The 22,730-nt window shown below is 37.1% G+C and overlaps 1 long non-coding RNA gene across 1 annotated transcript; it reads left to right on the forward strand.

The window, feature by feature from the left end:
- The first annotated feature begins 3,466 nt into the window (after nucleotides 1–3,466).
- LOC109170922 lies at nucleotides 3,467–21,262 on the forward strand. Its single transcript, XR_002052504.1, has 3 exons — nucleotides 3,467–3,546; nucleotides 14,069–14,076; nucleotides 21,251–21,262. It is a non-coding gene; the product is annotated as an uncharacterized LOC109170922 (long non-coding RNA).
- Nucleotides 21,263–22,730: the final 1,468 nt, after the last annotated feature.

Consider the following 22,730-nt stretch of genomic DNA (forward strand, 5'->3'; position numbering starts at 1 on the left):
CAAGCATAGGGAACAGACTCGACAGATAGAGATAAGCACAGCCAATAGTCATAACCAAGCATATACAGTTTACTAGCATGTATCCTATGGTCACGCTTTTATAATATTCATAACGTCAAACCATCCATATCTCATCACATAGCACACTTTGATGGCGCCACATGACCAATCGCATGCCCATACATGAGGGTCAGCGCATATAGCTCTGACACGGCCCCGCAACACCCTGCCCCGTATCGCAACACGGAGGGGTCGATCGCAACCGACCGATGAACTGCAGCTCATCATAATGTTTGATCGCAACCAAACAGTGGACCGCAGCCCAAGAGTAGTTATCTGACCGCAGCCAGGAATATGAACCGTAGCTCATGTAAAACGTTTGATCGCAACCAAACGGTGGACCGCAGCCCGAGAGTGTAAATCTTACCGCAGCCAGCTTCTGAACCGCAGCTCAGGAATAACCAATTTGATCGCAACCAAATTGGGGTTTCATGCACACATAACACATAGCAAACACATGCAACCCACATTGACACATTGGGAAGGGGGAGAAATCGTATAACAAAACCTATGCGTGATCATCCACATACTAAGAATACTCCTAAGGGGTTCATACTTCTTACACCTAGGCCAACGGGATACCAATCCAACTAGCATGCAATATATAAGACTTATTCAACCTACGAATGGTACCCGAACATCAAACTAGACATATGCACGATGGACGGGGTCCGTTGGGACACCACGGGGGTCGGGGGAACATCAAACGGGAAAGCCGGGATCCCGAAGTGGGACAATTTCCAGCGGGTAGCCGGTGGGTGAAGGTCACCCGCCGGCTGCCCACTGCCGGCGACGTTAAACCTGGCCGCGGGTAGGTGGCGGGTCCCCTACCCCCACCTACCCCCCACTGACTCTTTTTCACAAATAACGTCCCGGGAACCTTTGTGGAACCCGAAACCATGCTTAGACACCTTTAAACTCAATTGATGACAACACGTAGACAATTAACGGATCAAAAGTGAGAAACATGCGGCACCTATCCTACCATGTTTTCTAAACATAATTATCACCCAAACATGCGAATTCCCACCCAATACATTAAGACCATACGAGTTTCACGTTACATCCTAGGGCTCTAATCACAATTAAATCATCAAGAACGTAACCCTTCTTTTAATATCAAGATTCATCAAGAACATTACACAATCATCAAGAAACCCTTATCATCATCAAGATTATCAAGATAAAACCATATCACCAATTATCAAGATCACATCATCAATATCATAACAATTCATCAAGACACAAGAATATAGGAGGATGCCTAAGATTGAGAGATCATAGCTAAGAAAATAGGTTTTGTTGAGACATGGGTTACCTCTTAGCCTTAATTAATTTCCTTGGCTATGAAGGGTCTTTCTCTAAGTCTTCCTTCTTTCTTGATTTCTCCTAGGGGAATTCTTGGAGCTCCTTGTGTGGTGAGAGATTATTGTGGTGTGGGTTCTAGGTGTCTTCTATGTCCCCTATTTATATATCTAAGAGTCCTAATTAGGGCCCAAATACTATAGGCTTGCTAACTCTATTCCTTTTAGGACTAGGGGTTGGGTTTAGAGATGAGGGCACACAGACTATGGTGGGCCTTTTCCTGATTAATTATTGTAATTTAATTCTTTCTTTAAATAATTGGTTAAATGATTAATTGGTTTTAGGGGTCGTAACACGGGGTGTTACAATAGAGTCGTTATTTATCGTTCCCCGAGGACGGAGGGATCCCATGGTACGATCCCGAGCCAGCCACCCAGAGGTCCAATCAACCAGGCGCCGAATCAAGCTATGGGACGTGGTTATCCACCGAGAGGAGGTCTGCACAGAAATGGGAATCAAGGACGAGGTAGAGCGCAACAAGGACGTATCGGAGGAGCTGGACCAGGGAGAATCATGGTCATGGGACAGACTCATGCTGGAGGCCGCAATCTCGAGAAAGGTAACACACTATCTTGGAATGAGTGTGTTGATTCTTGCATGAATGCTTAATTGGATGTGTATGCTTTAGGAAATTTTTTACAAGTTGTTGCAAGTTGTGGGAAGATGTGCTAGTTTAAAATTTTGGGAACTTAGAAGGTAATTGAGAATTATCTTAGAGAAAAGCTTAGACTTGAATGTTAGGAGTTAACAAACAAGAGATTTGAAGAATGGAAATAAGTGTAAGTAGGGATAAAATCGTTAAGGAACGATTAAAGTTTAGTTAAGAGAGTTGTTTACCGAAGTAAAAGTAAAAACGGGAAAAGAAAGAAACGACGAGAAAAGATTTGGATAAGAATTTAATATAAGTTTGAATTGGGATAAGAAATTCCCGGGAGGAATTTGAAAGTCAAAGGATTGACTAAGAATCGGGAATTTTTTTTAAGTCAAGGATTACATCCAATTTTGACCAGATTTGAAGATTTGACAAAGTCGGAGGACCGATTTCAATTTGGAGCTGAACCGTATCCGACCCGGTTACCCGACCCAGTAGCGGGTCTAGGCCACGGGCCGGAACGGGACCCGTTCCATGTGACGGAACGTGGTCACGGACCACGTAATGGTCCGTGACCTGAGGCCGTCAGCTTCGCCTGACACCGGGCTTTGGCGCGGATCGCTTGAAGGTTTACTAAAGGTTCATACCACTTTGGAACTCCAATCCCTATATTCCAAGTAGTCACCTTAATCTCCTATATATATTCCACAAATTAAATAAACTAAGTTCTTATCCAAAATTCACAACATAGGTTTCTTATATCCCAAAGGTTCGTATCGCTCTGATACCAACTTGTAACACCCCAATTTTCATATCCAAAATTTCCTTAATTTTTTTCTTAATTTACAATTTACTAAAATCATAGCGGAAGCATTAACTAACCAAAAGAAAATGGGTGTTACCGCCACACTTAGGTAACCACAACCTAAGTGCTAAGGCTAATCTTTCCAACATCAAATAATATCCAAATTCAACTTATTACATCAACTACAAATAACATTACAATCATTTACTCTCAAAATATCAAATCTCCAATGAGTCTATTTAATTCCTGCTCAACTTGAATTCATCTTGAATCCTGTTATCCATGTTCACCTGTAAAAATAATTTGCAACAAAATATGGTGTAGACAAAAATTAGCATAAGCTAAGTAAGATTCACTTCACTCCGTAAAATATAGGCTTAGATTTTATATTTTCAAAAATTCATATACTTATATACTTTTCCAAAATACATGTGGAGTTGTACTTTTCTTTGTATCGAGAATTAATAATAATTATAAGTGGAGAATTAACAAACCTCGTCGAAATTCACTTAGAATCTGAACTAAAACCTATGTGTACACCCTTAGGAAATTCCAAGCCACTAGGTAGTATATGATCCATGTAGTCAGGTTTTCCTACCTACTACCACTCAAACAATTTGGAAACTGGATCATAACATAAGTGATACACCCTCATGGGATTCCAAGCCCAAGGAGTAGTAATTAGTCCAAGTGAACAGTACTCACATTTACTGAACACCACACTGTACATTATTTTCTCAAAATTTCATTATTTCTCCACAAGATAAATACTTTTCTCCAAAAATAAATTCTTCATTTTTACAAGATATACTTCTCTCCAAAATATACAATTTCTCTATAATACATTTTTTCTCAAAATATACAATTTCCTTCAAAATACATTTTCTCCACATGATTTGTCCAAAATATAATTATAGTACATAATCCAGTGGTAGTACAATTTTAACCATACATCACACCAAAAATTTACCAAGCCAAGTTTTCAGGGCTCGACACGTCGAAGCCCATTCTCGATAGCTCGAGAATCACCCCACACATTATTATAATGCACTTGTGATCACATGAACATTATAACTTATACCATACAACACATAATTCGCATAAATAGATTTTTAGAACAAATAGCTTTAGTATATATAGTCATAGATATCATATTCATCATATTCACATTCACTCAACATATATATTTTCAGGAAAAGTAATTTTGATGAACATGAAATCTTACCCTTGAAGCTCAAAATTTCTAACAACACTTCATTACTTCTAACCTCCTCGATAAGGAACCAAACATCATCATCTTCATCCGTCCATCAACAATCTATCTTTATCTCATCAATTTTCATCAATTTCCACCATTCTGCCGAAACAAGCATCATATACACGCTGCCGCTTAGGAAATCCTGCCCAGAAATTTGTTGCGATTCACCCAAGAATTCAAAGCTACCACGGCTGGAATTAATTGTTACCTGCAGGAAAGTTTGGGCTGGAAAATGGTGTCGTCCGGAGTATTTTTGCGGAGACAGAGAGAAGAAGAGAGAGGTAGTTCACTAGGTTTATTTTCCCTTTACCCCATTCGCCGTGTGTAGATATAGATATAAGGAGAGATATAAGGAGATGATTAGGAATAGCATGGCGTATTAGTAACGGATTAGAATGCTAATGATAATTAAGATAATAATTATTATTATGACTAAAATAATAATAATAATTATTATTATAATTAGGAATGATTAAGAGTAGTATTAGGAACGTAATTATGGTGATAATAAGGAAAAACGTGTAGTTTATATATATATATATATATATATATATATATATATATATATATATATATATATATATATAAAAGATAAGGAAAAGTATTGGCGGAGAAATAATAATATGGATTTGGGATGATAACGTACTTAGAGCCCAAGAAATAAAATAAAATTAGGTAAGAAGGATAGGAGAATTTAATAAAACTAACTCTGTATGCACATACAGTCCTCGTATAGTGCTCAGAAATTATGGGGTATTACAGCCAAGCCCCACCACCTTAAACCCTTGAGTTGTTTTTCCAAAGCAGAGAGACCAAATTCACATCTTCTTCTTCTTCTCTTCTTAGCTGCACACTGCCTCAACCTCAACCAAAAACATATCTCCTCCAAATCAACATCTTTCTTCAAGGAAACTTCAAGAGTGTCTGTCCTAGGCCATACTAAGTGCAAGAAAAATACTAGTTGGGTCATCCACTGCAATTTTAACAAGATCAAGACAACAAGTTTGAACCACAATGGTGAAGGGAAAACAACAAGTAGAGGGAACCAGTCAGAAAGCACCTACCTACTCAGTAATAGGAGGTAAAACCTATTTCCCAGAATTCTTTTCTGAAGATTTTAATAGTATATTGGAGAATCGAGGTTTATTGAGGAAATTTTTGAGAATCCAAGTGGAAATTTATCTCGATTTAGTGATTGAATTTTACGAGAATTTGTCCATAAAACATAAGAAGGGAGTGACTTCGATTGTCTCTAATGTGAGAGGCACGAAAGTAGAATTGACACCACAAAAATTGTCAAATTGGTTTGACCTACCGTTGGATGGATTGGATAAGTATGACCGGGAGGATTGGGTTGCCAACGCGAGGTTGACACATCAAGCGTATTTGAGATACATGACCGGGAGTACAGAAGAGTTCCATAAAGAATATCACCCCGAGAGACCCACATTGACTGGAGAGAAGAAATTGTTAGTTTTGTTGATAGAAGAGTGCTTGTTTCCGTGTAGGGACAACTCTACGGATATTGGTAGTTGGACGTGATAGGAATATTTTTGTAATAAAGTTTTGATGAGCCAAATGTACTTTAGATCCCCTTAGAATTTAGGTCTTTAGTACAAGCATCATATATCAGAATATCAAAATGAGTATGCAAAGGAAAGTCTACCACATGAAGAACAAAATTAATTTAGAGAATTAATTTTGGTCCTATAAGTATTCATCTGGAACAGAAGTACTAAACAATGGGGTTACAAAGAATGATTGGATGAGCCTAACGGCGAAATGGTAGAACTCCTTACATATAATGATCACACTTGAGATTGATTCTCCCCCAAGGACTTATTTTTTATAAGCCGGAATTCAGAAAGAATCACCACAATCCCTCAAGTCAAACAAGCACAATGTGTTAAAGTCAAAGAAGCAAGATGCGAAAAGGAGCACAATGTGGCCAAATCAGAAAAGCACGATGTAGCAAGTCAAAGAAGCAAGAAGTGCCAAGTCAAACAAAGCAAGATCGGATTTTTAGAGCACAGTGCGTCTCAAAGAAGCAATATGATCAGAAAATAGATAAATTCGAAAGAATTTTATGTTGGTACATCTCACATGTCACAAGAATCCAAATTGCCTGAAGATATGATCAGAACGGTGGAAAATTTATGAAGGCATGGATAAAAAATCTTATCCTAGAAATAAATTCTATCAGAAGAACTTATTGCAAAGAGACGTTGGAACTTCAAAATAGACAAGGAAAATAATATTTTAGAAACAACTTGAAAATCAAGTTGAAATAAAAATATTATCTTGTCAGGCAAGTTGACAATCAAATCAAAATTGAAGACCTAACATTGTCAACAATATCAGGCTACAAGATTCAAACTTCAAATATCAAAATATCTCACTCCAACGGATATATTTGATCATCTATAAAAAGGCCATGAAGACTTGAAAAACAAATAGAGGTGAATACAAAAAAAAAAATACAAGAGAACACGCGGGTGAAAAAGTGGAAGTGCTAAATATTCATTGAGATATCTAGAAGAGAGACTTAGTCTGAATAGTCTCAAAATCATTTGGAGAGAGATACAATTACGCCTTTGTATTTTTAATTGTAAAAAGAGTATAGTTGTGTGCAAAATACTCTAGTGAGTGTAGCTGTGTGCAAAACACTCGTTGTTGCTAAGTGTTGCTGTGTGCAAAACACTTAGTTGGCGTTGAGTATAGCTGTGTGCGAAATACTCGGAGTTGAGTGTAGCTGTGTGCGAAACACTCGGAGTTGGGTGTAGCTGTGTGCAAGACATCCGGAAGAAGTGCTTGTGTAGCGCTTATTCAGTATTGTAACTGTGTGTGGAAAATAATGAATTACTCCTAGAAGTGAATGGAATAAAGTGGACTAGGAAGAATACGCCACTTCCGAACCACTATAAATTGCCTCTATCATTTACATACCGCACTTACATAATTCGCTCTATCTATCTATCTTATCCGACTAACACGTTTACTATTCACTGTTAATCTTAATCTTTCGGGTTTAGTGTGTTCTCACGTATGCATGTAACTCAAACTTTCCATGCTTAACATTTGATTTATTCTAAGCAAGTTTGACATGTTGCATGTAACATTCATCATACGGTTGACATGACAGGAAGTCTTATTTACAATCTTGAATATCATTATTAAATATTGAGTGCACCATCTCCTTTAAATATTCAAGATATTCATGTCATCCTTACACATCATCTGAGCTTATCCTACACGTGCATGTGATTCAAATTATTGATTGGGCATAACTCTTTACACTTATATATTCCGTTGTGCAGTTCAAGTTCAATACTACTCTATTTACTTGTTACTTAGAGTTGAAGTTACCAAAGAGTTATTTATTGTGAAAAAGTTTAAAAGTCTATTCACCCTCTAGACTTTTACCACCCTATTGGGACCAACAATTGGTATCAGAGCGGTTGTCTATTTGAGTCAATTTTGACTGCTAGACAGATCTCCAAAAATCAAGATGATGAAAAGAGATATGGCTCTTGCCCAAAATTTATTATTCTCCTTAAAAAAATTTGATGATTGGAAAATTCGCATGCAGGTACACTTATCCGCATTACATGATGAAATGTGGGAAGTAATCACTAGTGGTCCTATTGAAATTTTGCAAGTCAACACTTCATCCGTACAAACGAGCGACACTCAGCAATACATTCCAAAACCAAAGGTGGAATGGTCTCGTGAAGATAGAACAAGAAATAACTTGGACAATATTGCTAAGGATATTTTGTTTAAATCTATCGATGACACGATATTTCCAAAAGTTTGAAAATGCCAATCCACAAAAGAAGTTTGGGAAACGCTCATTCAAATTGGTGAAGGAGATGAGCAAGAAAATGATAATAAGCTCACCATAGCATTAAAGAAATTCGAGGATTTCAAAATGCTAAACGGCTAGAATATTACTGATATGGAAACAAGATTTGCTAAAATCCTAGGAGAAATTAATGATCTTGGAAAAGACATTAATCAAAAGGAAATCTCACTCAAAATTCTACGTGGTCTACCATTTACATGGGACATGAAGGTCACGGCCATGAGAGATCATAGAGATCTAAAAACCCTATCAACTGATAAGCTTTTTAGTGATCTAAAGGCTTATGAGTTTGAGATGAAATCAAGGATCGAGGAAGATCATGAAGAAAAGAACAACGCACTCATAACCGAGCAACCATCAACTTCTAACCCTCAACAGGAAGAATTCAAGACCAAAGATAAAAGGTTCACAAAGGAGAGAAGAAAAACACTTATTAGTGACCCACTTGAGACAAGTGAGTCAGAGGACTAGAGGAGTCTTCAAGTGATGAAAGTGACACCTCAAAAGATGACAATGCAATGTTTTACATGAGTATCTCCAACAACTCATCCTACGAGGACATGTGTCTTATGGCTAATGAAAATGAAGAAGATGAGGAAATTTGGTACTTCGATAGTGGATGTTCTAGACATATGACCGGAAATAAATCCAGTCTTGTGAATTTCAAAAATATCGAAGGACCAAAAGTCGTATTCGGTGGAAATGAACGATACGGCATAACCAAAGGAATTGGTACAATATCCCGCAATGGCTTCAAAATTGAAGATGTTTCCTTTGTTGAAGGTCTAAAATTCAACTTGTTAAGTACAAGTCAATTTTGTGACAAATGATATCTAGTAGAATTCTTCAAAGACAAATGTCAAGTGAAGAATGATTCTGTTGGTCCCGATAGGGTGGTGAAAGTCTAGATGGGGGGGGGGGTGAATAGACTTTCAAGCTTTTTCAAAATAAATAACACTTTGGTAACTTCAACTCTAAATATCAAGTAAATAGAGTAAGTTTAAACTGCACAGCGGAATAGGTAGTATGTAAAGAGTTATGCCCAATTAATGAATTAAATACGCATGTAAGATAGAATAAAGTAACAGAGGTATCTTGAATATATAAAGGAGATGGTTCACTCAATATATAATAACAATATTCAAGATTGTAAATAAATATCGTATCACGTCGACCGTGTAACGAATGTTACATGCAACACGTCAAACTTGCTTAGTATAATTCAATATTTAAGCTCGAGAAGTTTGAGTCACATGCATACGTGAAAACACACTGAACCCGAACGATTTAAATTGATTGTGAATAGTAAACGGGTTAGTCGGATAAGATAAATAGATAGAGCAAATTATGTAAGTGCGGTATGTAAATGAGAGAGGAAATTTATAGTGGTTCGGAAGTGGCGTAATCTTCCTAGTCCACTTTTCTCCTTTCGCGTCTAGGAGAAATTCACTATTTTCCACACACAGTTACAATAGTGAATAAGTGCTACACAGGCACTTCTTCCGGATGTTTTCCACACAGCTACACCCAACTCCGAGTGTCTCACACACAGCTACACTCAACTCCGAGTATTTCGCACACAGCTATACTCAACGCCAACTAAGTGTCTTGCACACAGCTACACTTAGCAACTACGAGTGTTTTGCACACAGCTACACTCACTAGAGTATTTTGCACACAGCTATACTCTTTTTACAATTACAAATACAAAGGTAATTGCATCTCTCTCCAACTAGATTTTTGAGACTATTCAGACTAAGTCTCTAAGAATATTTGAGCACTTGCACTTTTAAATTTTCGTGTGTATTGCACTTCTATCTCGTGTATATCTTGTGCACCTCTGCTGCTGTCTTCAAGTCTTCATGGCTTTTTATAGGCAATCAAATATATCCGTTGGAGTGGGATAATTTGATATTTGAAATTTGAATCTTCATAGCCTGATATTGTTGACAATAGTAGGTCTTCAATTTTTATTTGATTGTCAACTTGCCTGACAAGATAATATCTTATCTCCAATTGATTTGTTCAAAATATTATTTTGTTGTCATATTGAATATCCAACGTATCTTTGAAATAAATTCATCTGATAGAATTTATTTCTAGGATAAGTTTTTATATTCATTTCTTTCATAGATATTTTTCCGTTCTGATCAAATGTCTTTCAGGCAATTTTGGCTTCTTGTGGCATGTGGGTAGACTTAGAATAAATTCCTTCGAATTTGTCCAATTTCTGATCATCTTGCTTCTTTGCCACATTGTGCTCCTTTGACTTGAGCATCGTACTCCTTGACTTGAACATTGTGCTTTTCTGATTTGGTCACATTGTGCTCCTTTGGACGCATCGTGCTTGTTCACATTGTGCTCCTGTAGAACATTTTGCTCCTTTCCTTTAGAACATTGTGCTCCTTTTGATACATTGTACTCCTTAGCACACATTGTGCTTGTCAGCACACATCGTGCTCCTTTTGATACATTGTGCTTGTCCGAAAACATGATTTGTAAAAATTTAATCCTTGGGGGGGGGGGGGAATCGATCTTGGGTGTGATTGTTTTTATTAAGGACTTCTACCATTTCGCCGTTAGGCTCATCCAATTATTCTTTGCAACGCCATTCCTTTATGCTTCTTTCTCGGATGAATACTCGTAGGACCATAATTAATTTCTCAAATTAATTTTGTTCTTCGTATGGTAGATTCCTTTTGATTCGCTATTCTGATTTATGATGCTTGTACTCAAAGACCTAAAAACTGAGGGGATCTAAAGTACATTTGGCTTCATCAAAATTTACAAAAATATTCTTATCAATTTTCCCCCTTTTTGATGACGCCAAAACCTATACTCAGTCATTTGGCTTGTCTTTTAAAAACAATTATTTTTCAAAAGATTTTATTAACTTCGACATAGCCAAGACGAGTTTAACATTTGATTTTGACTCTAAGAAAGGTATTTTTAGCAACTAAAATTCCTATTCGCATTTTTGGACTTTAATAATAATGAATTTTTGCATTTTTCCAATTTATGCGATTTGATACAAACTAAGCTAAAAATGTTACCTTTCAAGACAAATAAAATATCAATAAATAACAAGGAAAACTAGTAGCATCATAAACAGATAATTCGAATCATTCCAAATTGTTCCAAATTGTTCATGGGTTCATGTTCTCGTGGACCGTACAAAAACAAATGTGACAATCATACAAATCATCTAATTACTTTGTTTCTCCTCTCTTTAAGCACATGATTTATATGATTTTGAACATCAATGAAATTGTCACTAATGGCATAATTGTTGCATACCTGCCCAACTGAATAGTAGTTGAATGCTTCAATGATGTTGCTTCCGGGCAGTATACTTTCTTCATACCATATGATGCACTCTTCTAGACTTCTTCCATTTTGTAGCTCGGCATCATTGACTTTGATATAGTCCTTTAGAACCATGATCATCAAAGCTCTAGCATAGCTTTGGATTCTCCTGAAATTCTCATTCGAAACCCATAAATTTTGATCACTTGGACCACTCTTCTTCATTCCCTTTGGTAGATCATTCAAAGTTACCAACTTTGGCATTTCAACTCTACCATCTCTTGGTGTGGATTCCAAATAGAGAGCTGCACGGTTATACCAATTAATTTGCTCAACATTTCCTCCTGCACAAACAATGTCACGAAAAGAACGGTTAGTGGTATTTGCGCTGCTTGATCCTCCTGGACTGCCAGCCTCACCACCACCGAACCAATATTCTAATCCTCCTCTTCTAGCAACATTTCTGCCAGCAAATCTGCCTCCTCCACCTCTACTACTGCTTGTGCCAACATTTCGGGTGGCCATGTCAGTCATCATCATCTCAAGCATGCCTTCCAAATGACTGAATCTCTCTTACCCCTTTTTTGGCGTAATCAAGGAGTGTTTGAACCGATTCACGAAGAGATGAAATGGATTCGGAAATATTTTCATATGATCCTCGAAGACAGCCTACTTTGGTGTTGACGGAGATGAGATCCGTGTGGACATCACTAATCTGCTTCTCATGTTGATGAACAACATTGAGAATTCCTTGGCTTTGACTCACGGCAATTGCTTCATTTGCCTTTCCAGAATTCTTGAGGATTTGAGAGAGTTGGATGTAGAACTCATTGAGTTGCCCCTTGACATTTGCATTCAATCCTCCAACTTGTCTCTCAAGTGCTTGGTGGGTGTCGATCAAATGTTGTTGACTCCTCCGATTTTCATCAAAAGATGTTTCGAATTTTCCACCTTAAGTATTGACAACATGATCCACATGAGTGTAGATGCCTTGAAACATGCTTTCCATTCGGTCAACAAGGTTTAGTACAACTTTCTCCAGATTTTCCAATTTTTCTTTTGAGGTTCTGCCATCAATGTCTTGCTCTTCTCGGGTTGTGGGAACACACCTTCCTTGCTCCTTCTTGAGCAGAATTGACTTCAAGCATGTGAGATTGTGCTTGATTTTCCACTTGATATCCTTATCTTTCCGGTGTGTGTAACACGTGCGTGTCACCTTATGCACTTTCTGCATGAATGGATTGAATTTCCTCCGTGTGTTGGCTAGCTTGCATGGCATTTTGATCTTGACTTATTTCAGTGAAGTTCAAGATACTCACATCATATAAGCCACTGTCCATTAAATGTGCACCACATGTGACATTTACTTCTTCTACATTCCTTGTGACAAATTCATCAATATCAACTAGGAAATCATCTTGGGTAGGCATATCTCCTTGGACTGTGCCATCAAGAGTAGTCTCGGCCAACTTAGCTTTCAATTTATTCACAAATGTCCCATTCACCGTAGACATCAAAGTTGCATGGCCAACATCAAAATTACCAATCCAATTCAAGGAAAATAATTCTTCTTCTTGCATACTCGGTCCCTTTGTCATCAAATCTTGATAAGAACCAAGTCTCCATTTTCTCCAATTTAGGACTCTTCGGTATTCATTCACCAAGACCAAATCAAGTCCATCAACTTGATAAATCTCCTCATTCATCATTGACTCTATTTCGGCAATTTGGGAAAAGGGATTCAATAAACTTTGGCTTGTATTGGGATTGTGACTTATGGTTGGATTTTGGGTTGTGTTTGGATTTTGGCTTGAGGTAGGGTTTTCATGGGATTGAGTTGAGGGTTGAGAAGATAAACCAAGAATTTCTACAACTGGCCTTTTCCTAGTAGGAATGCCTCTCGGTTTCCTTTTTCTCTTGGAGGTCAAATCAGTTGATACTTCATGATCCTTAAACAAAATTCGGTTACTTCCAAAAGGCTTTCTTGATCTCATTGGTAACCCTTTCATTTTTATAATTTCTCCAATAAGCAACCCGAACCCTAGGATGCGGTTGAACTTGCCATTCCTAATTTTCGCACCTTTCACAAAATGTGCAATCCGGCTCAAGATAAGCTTACTCCATTCACCCCTAACACCATTCATCACAGCATGCAAATATCCAATTCTCACGGGTGATATATCCTCCATACTATTCAATTTGCACAATACACATTTATAGAGGATTTTAACTAGCATCTCATACTCAAACTTCAAATCAGATTTTTGACCGGAAAGATTTGGTTCGAGAGAAGCATTCTCATTTCGAATTTCTGTCCAAATTTCCGTGTGATCATATGTGTGAACATCTAAGTCCAACAGTGGTTGTTCTGGACTAGATATAGGCAGTCCAAAGGTTGTGTGCAACTCTTGTTCATCAATGGTGATGAGAGTTCCATTCACGGTCGACTCAATGGTCCATCCAACAACCTTGGCATTCACATAAAAATCTGCTACATCTTCATCATAAAATCCTGAGTATGGATAAGAACATAACCTCATGAAATTACTTTGTTGAAGTGCATGGATGATTCTTTGTGCAAGATGTGAGTTCTCGGCTTCTTTAAGAAATCCTTGAGGGTCAAAACTTCCTCCGGCCTTGATTCCAACTGCTAGCTTCGTGAGGTTGAGTTGTGTAGAGTGTTCTTCATTCGGTTGAGAACTTGAATCTCCAATGGTAGCCATAATGTGCTTGGTATTTTTAGAGATTGAGGGATTGAAGATTTTGAAAGGGATGAAGATTGAGTGTTTCGGCTATGGAAGATGAAAGGATTTTGAGAGTTTTGAGTGTAATAGTGGCTCTTCCAACCGGTTGGGTGGAAGGAAGGTATCTTTACACAAATATCCTCACAATTAAATGTTTACTTTTAAATAAGTGAGGGGTATTTTTGATATTCCAATAGCTTCCAACCTTTGACCTAACTAATAGTTGGTTTAGGTTATTTATTCTCCATCCAATTTGTCTGCTGATGTGGCGCCAAAAATTTAGATACTCGGACTGATTTTACCTGAAATAAAATTCATAGAGCACTAAATCTGTTCCAAAAACAATATATGCATATCTACACGTTTTTATGTAGTTTGGAGAAAGAAAAAGAAAATTGATTCTTTCTAGACAATTTATTATATACAACTACCATAAAAAAGTGTTCTCATTTAAGATAGAAACCATCATCATACTATCTTGTCACTCTTAAATGGTAAGATTGTGTAGATCTAAATTTATTTGTGTATATATATGTATATAAAAATATTGATACACGATAGAAGAGACATGCAAGCATTATGTGCTTTATCACATTTAATTGAGATAGATAGACTTAAATATAAAGATGTGACATCTTTTGCATGTGTGACACATAGGCACGAAAATAATCTATCAGATGAAGTAACAAAATTTCAGATGAAAAATTGAGCTTATAATATAAATAAAGTTTAGAAACTTAGCTCAATTCAATCATGCCCATCTCGTGTCTTAATTTCGAAAATCTTGATTCACATAGAGGCTTTGTGAGAATATCAGCTAATTGATTCTCGGTAGGGATGTATTCGATTGATAATTCCTTCTTTTCAACATGATCCCGGATAAAATGATGTCTCACATCAATGTGTTTTGTTCTTGAATGTAACACGGGATTGTGAGTTATAGCTATGGCACTTGTATTGTCACACATTATGTTGACATTTTCACAATTCACGCCATAATCTTTCAGCTATTGTTTCATCCAAAGAATTTGCGCGCAACAACTCCCAGCAGCTATATATTCAGCTTCGGCTGTACTCGTGGCTATGGAGTTTTGCTTTTTGCTAAACCATGATACCAATCTTCCCCCTAAGAACTGGCATGTCCCTGAGGTACTTTTTCGATCGATTTTACATCCTGCAAAATCTGCATCTGAGAAACCGGTTAGTGTAAAATTACCTTCTTTGGGATACCATAATCCCACATTGACTGTTCCTTTTAGGTATCGGATGATTTTCTTAGTAGCAAGAAAATGACTTTCTTTTGGCTTTGACTGGAACCTGGCACATACTCCCACTGAATAAGATATATCTGGTCGGCTTGCAGTGAGGTATAGTAATGATCCAATCATTCCTCGATATTTTGTTTCGTCAACGTCCTTGCCTTCATCATCTTTATCCAATCTTAAAGATGTGCTCATTGGGATCTTGATTGAGGATTTTCCATCTTGACCGAATTTCTTTATAAGATCTTTCGTGTATTTAGCCTGATTGATGAATATTCCTTCATTGAGTTGCTTTACTTGTAATCCAAGAAAGTAGTTCAACTCTCCCATCATGCTCATCTCGAACTTATTCTGCATTAGCTTGGAAAATTTCTCACATAAAGTTTTATTAGTACTACTAAATATAATATCATCGACATAAATTTGTACCAATAAAATGTGATCATTTTCTTGAATTCTAAACAAGGTTTTATCAACAAGGCCTTTTGTAAAACCACAGTTAATTAGGAACGTTGATAGAGTGTCATACCAAGCTCTCGGTGCTTGTTTTAACCCATATAACGCCTTCTTTAATCTGTAGACCTTATTAATATCACCTTTTACCTCGAAACCGGGAGGTTGCTCAACGTAGACTTCTTCTTCAAGTAAGCCGTTTCAAAAATGCACTTTTCATGTCCATTTGATAGACAGTGAAATTCTTGTACGCGGCATATGCTAGAAATATTCTGATGGCTTCCAGTCTTGCAACGGGTGCAAACGTTTCATCGAAGTCTATGCCTTCTTCTTGTGAATATTCTTTTGCCACTAAACGTGCTTTATTTCGTATGACAGTTCCATCCTCATTTGCTTTATTCCGAAAGACCCATTTTGTTCCAATTACATTGTAATTTTCAGGTCTTGGAACTAATTCCCATACGTCACTTCTTTTAAATTGATCGAGCTCTTCTTGCATTGCATTAATCCAATCAGGATCACTTAGAGCTTCTTCAATGCTTGTGGGCTCCACCTGAGAAAGAAAACAAGAAAATAAAGTATGTATATTTGAGGACCTTGTTTTTACTCCTTCTCGTGGATCTCCAATCACTAGCTCTGGAGGGTGATTTTTGAGCCATCTCAAGTCAGATTGTAGGTTGCATGGGCTTTCCACGTTTCCTTGCTCAGTAGATAAGTTGGAGGTAGACACATTTTGCTCATCAGATTGATCTCCAACTTGTGTTTCAACTTGAGAATTTTGACTTTCCACGCGGGGATCTTCATTGACTTCCACGTGTCCTTCACTATTGCAATCAATGTCCAATTGCTCCATACCCTGTATAATTTGATCTTTGAAAGATATGTCAGTATCATTAAATGGCTTTTCAACTTGACAACTTTCCTGATCATTTTTGTTGCTCTGGGTTTTCTTCTTATGAGCTTCATCAAATGTAACATGAATTGATTCTTCTACCACCATTGATTTCTTGTTCAATACTCTGAATGCTTTGCTGGTAGATGAATATCCCAAAAATATTCCTTCATCTGCACGCTCATCAAAAGTCTTTAGATATGTTTTACCATTATTAAGAATAAAACATTGGATGCCAAAAGTATGAAAATAATTAAGTTTAGGTTTTCTCCCTTTCCATAATTCGTACGGAGTCTTATTGTAAGACTTGTGTATCAAGCTTCGATTTTGCGTATAGCAAGCGGTGTTGATTGCTTCAGCCCAATATCTTTTAGGTAGCTCGGCTGACGTAATCATCACTCGTGCGGCTTCTTTTAGCGTTCTATTTCTTCTTTCGGCTACACCATTTTGTTGCGGTGTGCGTGCGGCAGATAATTGATGTAGAATTCCTTGAGAATTGCAGTAGACTTTAATTACTTGATTCACGAACTCTGTTCCTCGATCAGTTCGGATTTTTGCAATTTTCAAGTCTTTCTCGTTTTGTAGTAGCTTGAGTAGTTCTGGCAGCTTTTGATCTACTTCATTTTTTTTTGAGAAATATCGTCCATGTGTACCTGGAAAAATCATCAACAACAACTAGTGTATATTTCTTACCACTTAGACTTACTGGGTCTACTGGACCGAATAGATCCATGTGTAGTAGACTTAGAGGTCTTGTTGTAGATTCTTGGGCTTTGGATTTGAAAGATGACTTGATTTGCTTTCCTCTTTGGCAAGCATCACATATTTGATCTTTCTTGTAGACAATGTCGGGTAAACCTTCAACGAGTTTGTTTCTTGCTAGCTTGTTGATTGTCTTGAAGTTTAGATGATTCAACTTCTTGTCCATTCCCAACTTGTTGCGTGTGAGTTGTTTGCTAGTAGACACACTGATTCTTTTGTTGTGTTCCAATCCACAACATACATATTTTTCTTCCTTATTCCTTCGAGCACAACTTCTCCTGAGGAATTATTCTTCACTTGGCACTTGTCTTTGAAGAACTCAACTAGATATCCTTTGTCACAAAATTGACTTGTACTCAACAAGTTGAATTTTAGACCTTCAACAAAGGATACATCTTCGATTTTCAAACCATTTCGAAAAATTGTAACAATTCCTTTTGTTATGCCGTATCGTTCATTTCCACCGAATACGACTTTTGGTCCTTCGATATTTTTAAGATTCACAAGACTAGATTTATTTCCAGTCATGTGTCTAGAACATCCACTATCGACGTACCAAACTTCCTGCAAACAAATTAAACATTTTTAGGTACCCAACTTGATTTGGGTCCTTGGGTGTTAGTCATTTTTGTTACCCAAATCCACCTTGTACTCACTGATCTAAGTTTAGGTGATTGGTAACCATTGAACACATTATAATCATATTTAATTTTTTAAAATAATTTTTGTGCCGGTTTTTGAAAATTTACTCGATTCTTTGGCACATGGGGAGAAGACTGTTTGGGCCTAGGATAGGCATTAAATCTGGACTTAGTCCATGGTTTAATATAACCAACCCAACCTTGTTTTGAGGGATAAAATCTCCCTGCCTCAATTCTTGGATTCCTTCCCATTTTCCTATGAGGGCTTTGTGCACTAGACTCATTGGTGTGTTTCCATTTAGGAACAAAATTTTGCCTTTTTGTATACTGTTTAGGCGAAATAATGTTTCTTTGGGGCTTCGGCCTAACAGTATTAATTTTGACATTCGTTTGGTAACCAATTCCTTGTCTCACTGTGCTTTCTTGACCTTTTACAAATTTTACTACTTGGACTTTATTACTTAAAGTAGTAGTAGAATTGGCCAAGTTCTTGGAGGCTTGAGAACACGATGGATCATAACCGAGTCCGGTTTTATCACTTGAGGGTTTTTGCATATTTACCATTTTGTCCATTATTTTGGATGAATGTGTAAATGTTGCTGTAACCTCTCTAAGGTTGTGTTCTCTCACTTCCCTTGATTTACACTCTTCTTGAAGACAAATAATTTTATCTTTCAAGTCTTTCACTTCAAGTAGAGCATTTTGCAATTTCTCATTTATTTGATCTTTTTCGAGAATCAAAAGACAATTGCGCTCTTTGAGTTGAGAGTGAGTGTCCATTACGGTTTGACATTCTTCCATTAAGCGAAAGAAGGACTCTCTAGAAAATGAAGAATTGACAGAATCATAAGAGTAAGATGTTACCTCATTTTCTTCATTTCCATTTGCCATAAGACACATGTCCTCGTAGGGTGAATTGTTGGAGATGCTCAGACAAAACATTGCATTGTCATCCTTTGAGGTGTCACTTTCATCACTTGAAGATTCTTCTGACTCACTTATTTCAAGTGGGTCACTAATAAGTGCTTTTCTTCTCTCCTTTGTGAACCTTTTATCTTTGGGCTTGAATTCTTCCTGTTGAGAGTTAGAAACATTTGTATATTGACTTTTACTTACCTTAGGGTGTGGACAACTTGCTGCAAAGTGTCCAGGCTTTCTACAATTGTAGCATAAATTCGAATCTTCCTCAACAATTTCTTTCTTCGAATTCTTTGCTGCGTTCCACGATTTCCCTTGTGGATTTTTCTTGTAGTTGCTTCTCTTCATGAATTTCCTAAATTTTTTGACAAAGAGAGCAAATTGATCATTAGGCAATAATTCAACATTTTGTACTGACCTTGAGGATGATGGTTGCTCGGCTACAAGTGCATTTTTCTTTTCTTCATGATCTTCCTCTAATCTTGATTTCATCTCAAATTCATAAGCTTTTAAATCACTAAAGAGCTTATCGGTCGATAGGGTTTTTAAATCCCTATGATATCTCATGGCCATGACCTTCATATCCCATGTAGATGGTAGACCACGTAGAATTTTGAGTGAAATTTCTTTTTGATTAATATCTTTTCCAAGATCATTAATCTCTCCTAAGATTTTGGCAAATCTTGTTTCCATGTCGGTAATATTCTCGTCGTTTAGCATTTTGAAATCCTCGAATTTCTTTAATGCTATAGTGAGCTTATTATCCTTTTCTTGCTCGTCTCCTTCACCAATTTGAATGAGCATTTCCCAAACTTCCTTCGCGGATTGACACTTTCGAACTTTTGGAAATATCGTGTCATCGATAGATTTAAACAAAATATCCTTGGCAATATTGTCCAAGTTATTTCTTGTTATATCTTCACGAGACCATTCCGCTTTTGGTTTTGGAATGTATTGTGGAGTGTCACTTGTTTGTATGGATGAGGTGTTGACTTGTAAAATTTCAATAGGACCACTCGTAACTACTTCCCACATTTCATCGTGTAATGCGGATAAATGTACCTGCATGCGAATTTTCCAATCATCAAATTTCTCTAAGGAAAACAATAAATTTTGGGCAAGAGCCATATCTCTTTTCATCATCTTGATTTTTTGAGATCTGTCTAGCAGTCAAAGTTGACTCAAATAGACAACCGCTCTGATACCAATTGTTGGTCCCGATAGGGTGGTGAAAGTCTAGAGGGGGGGGGGGGGGCGGTGAATAGACTTTCAAGCTTTTTCAAAATAAATAACTCTTTCGTAACTTCAACTCTAAATATCAAGTAAATAGAGTAAGTTTAAACTGCACAGCGGAATAGGTAGTATGTAAAGAGTTATGCCCAATTAATGAATTAAATACGCATGTAAGATAGAATAAAGTAACAAAGGTATCTTGAATATATAAAGGAGATGGTTCACTCAATATATAATAACAATATTCAAGATTGTAAATAAATATCGTATCACGTCGACCGTGTAACGAATGTTACATGCAACACGTCAAACTTGCTTAGAATAATTCAATATTTAAGCTCGAGAAGTTTGAGTCACATGCATACGTGAGAACACACTAAACCCGGATGATGAAGATTAATCGTGAATAGTAAACGGGTTAGTCGGATGAGATAGATAGATATAGCAAATAATGTAAGTGCGGTATGTAAATGAGAGAGGCAATTTATAGTGGTTCGGAAGTGGCGTAATCTTCCTAGTCCACTTTTCTCCTTTCGCGTCTAGGAGAAATTCACTATTTTCCACACACAGTTACAATAGTGAACAAGTGCTACACAGGCACTTATTCCGAATATTTTGCACACAGCTACACCCAACTCCGAGTGTCTCGCACACAGCTACACTCAACTCCGAGTGTCTCGCACACAGCTACACTCAACTCCGAGTATTTCGCACACAGCTATACTCAACGCCAACTAAGTGTCTTGCACATAGCTACACTTAGCAACTACGAGTGTTTTGCACACAGCTACACTCACTAGAGTATTTTGCACACAGCTATACTCTTTTTACAATTACAAATACAAAGGTAATTGTATCTCTCTCCAACTAGATTTTTGAGACTATTCAGACTAAGTCTCTAAGAATATTTGAGCACTTGCACTTTTAAATTTTCGTGTGTATTGCACTTCTATCTCATGTCTATCTTGTGCACCTCTGCTGCTGTCTTCAAGTCTTCATGGCTTTTTATAGGCAATCAAATATATCCGTTGGAGTGGGATAATTTGATATTTGAAATTTGAATCTTCATAGCCTGATATTGTTGACAATAGTAGGTCTTCAATTTTTATTTGATTGTCAACTTGCCTGACAAGATAATATCTTATCTCGAATTGATTTGTTCAAAATATTATTTTGTTGTCATATTGAATATCCAACGTATCTTTGAAATAAATTCATCTAATAGAATTTATTTCTAGGATAAGTTTTTATATTCATTTCTTTCATAGATATTTTTCCGTTCTGATCAAATGTCTTTCAGGCAATTTTGGCTTCTTGTGGCATGTGGGTAGACTTAGAATAAATTCCTTCGAATTTGTCCAATTTCTGATCATCTTGCTTCTTTGCCACATTGTGCTCCTTTGACTTGAGCATCGTGCTCCTTGACTTGAACATTGTGTTTTTCTGATTTGTTCACATTGTGCTCCTTTGGACGCATCGTGCTTGTTCACATTGTGCTCCTGTAGAACATTTTGCTCCTTTAGAACATTGTGCTTGTCAGCACATATCGTGCTCCTTTTGATACATTGTGCTCCTTTTGATACATTGTGCTTGTCCGAAAACTTGATTTGTAAAAATCAATAAATCCTTGAGGGGGGGGGGGGGGAATCGATCTCGAGTGTGATCGTTTTAATTAAGGAGTTCTACCATTTCACAGTTAGGCTCATCCAGTCACTCTTTGCAATGCCATTCCATTATGTTTTTTTCTCGAATGAATACTCGTAGGACCAAAATTAATTTCTCAAATTAATTTTGTTCTTCCTATGGCAGATTCCTTTTGATTCGCTATTCTGATTTATGATGCTTGTACTCAAAGACCTAAAAACTGAGGGGATCTAAAGTACATTTGGCTTCATCAAAACTTACAAAAATATTCCTATCAGATTCCTTGGGAGAAGTTGTGCTCGAAGGAATAAGGAAGAAAAATATGTATGTGGTTGATTGGAACACGACAAAAGAATCAGTATGTCTACTAGCAAACAACTCACACGCTACAAGTTGGGAATGGCACAGAAAGTTGAATCATTGTCTACCAGAAAGATCAAATATGTGATGCTTTCCAAAGAGGAAAACAAATCAAGTCATCATTCAAGTCCAAGACTCAAGAATCTACAACAAGACCGCTAAGTCTACTACACATGGATCTATTCGGTCCAGTAAACCCAGTAAGTCTAAGTGGTAAGAAATATACACTAGTTGTTGTTGATAATTTTTCTAGGTACACATGGACGATATTTCTCAAAAAGAAAAATGAAGTGGAGCAAAAGTTGCCAGAACTACTTAAGTTACTACAAAACGAGAAAGACTTGAAAATTGAAAAAATTCAAACGGATCGTGGAACTGGGTTCGTGAATCAAGTGATCCAAGCCTAGTGAAATTCTCATGGAATTCTACATTAATTATCTGTCGCACGTACACCACAAAAAAATGGTGTAGCCGAAAGAAGAAATAGAACGCTAAAAGAAGTCGCACGTGTGATGATTACGTCAGCCGAGCTACCTAAAAGATATTGTGCTGAAGCAATCAACACCGCAT

Source organism: Ipomoea nil, unplaced genomic scaffold (assembly GCF_001879475.1).
Source record: "Ipomoea nil cultivar Tokyo-kokei standard unplaced genomic scaffold, Asagao_1.1 scaffold3377, whole genome shotgun sequence".
Taxonomy (NCBI): Eukaryota; Viridiplantae; Streptophyta; class Magnoliopsida; order Solanales; family Convolvulaceae; genus Ipomoea; species Ipomoea nil.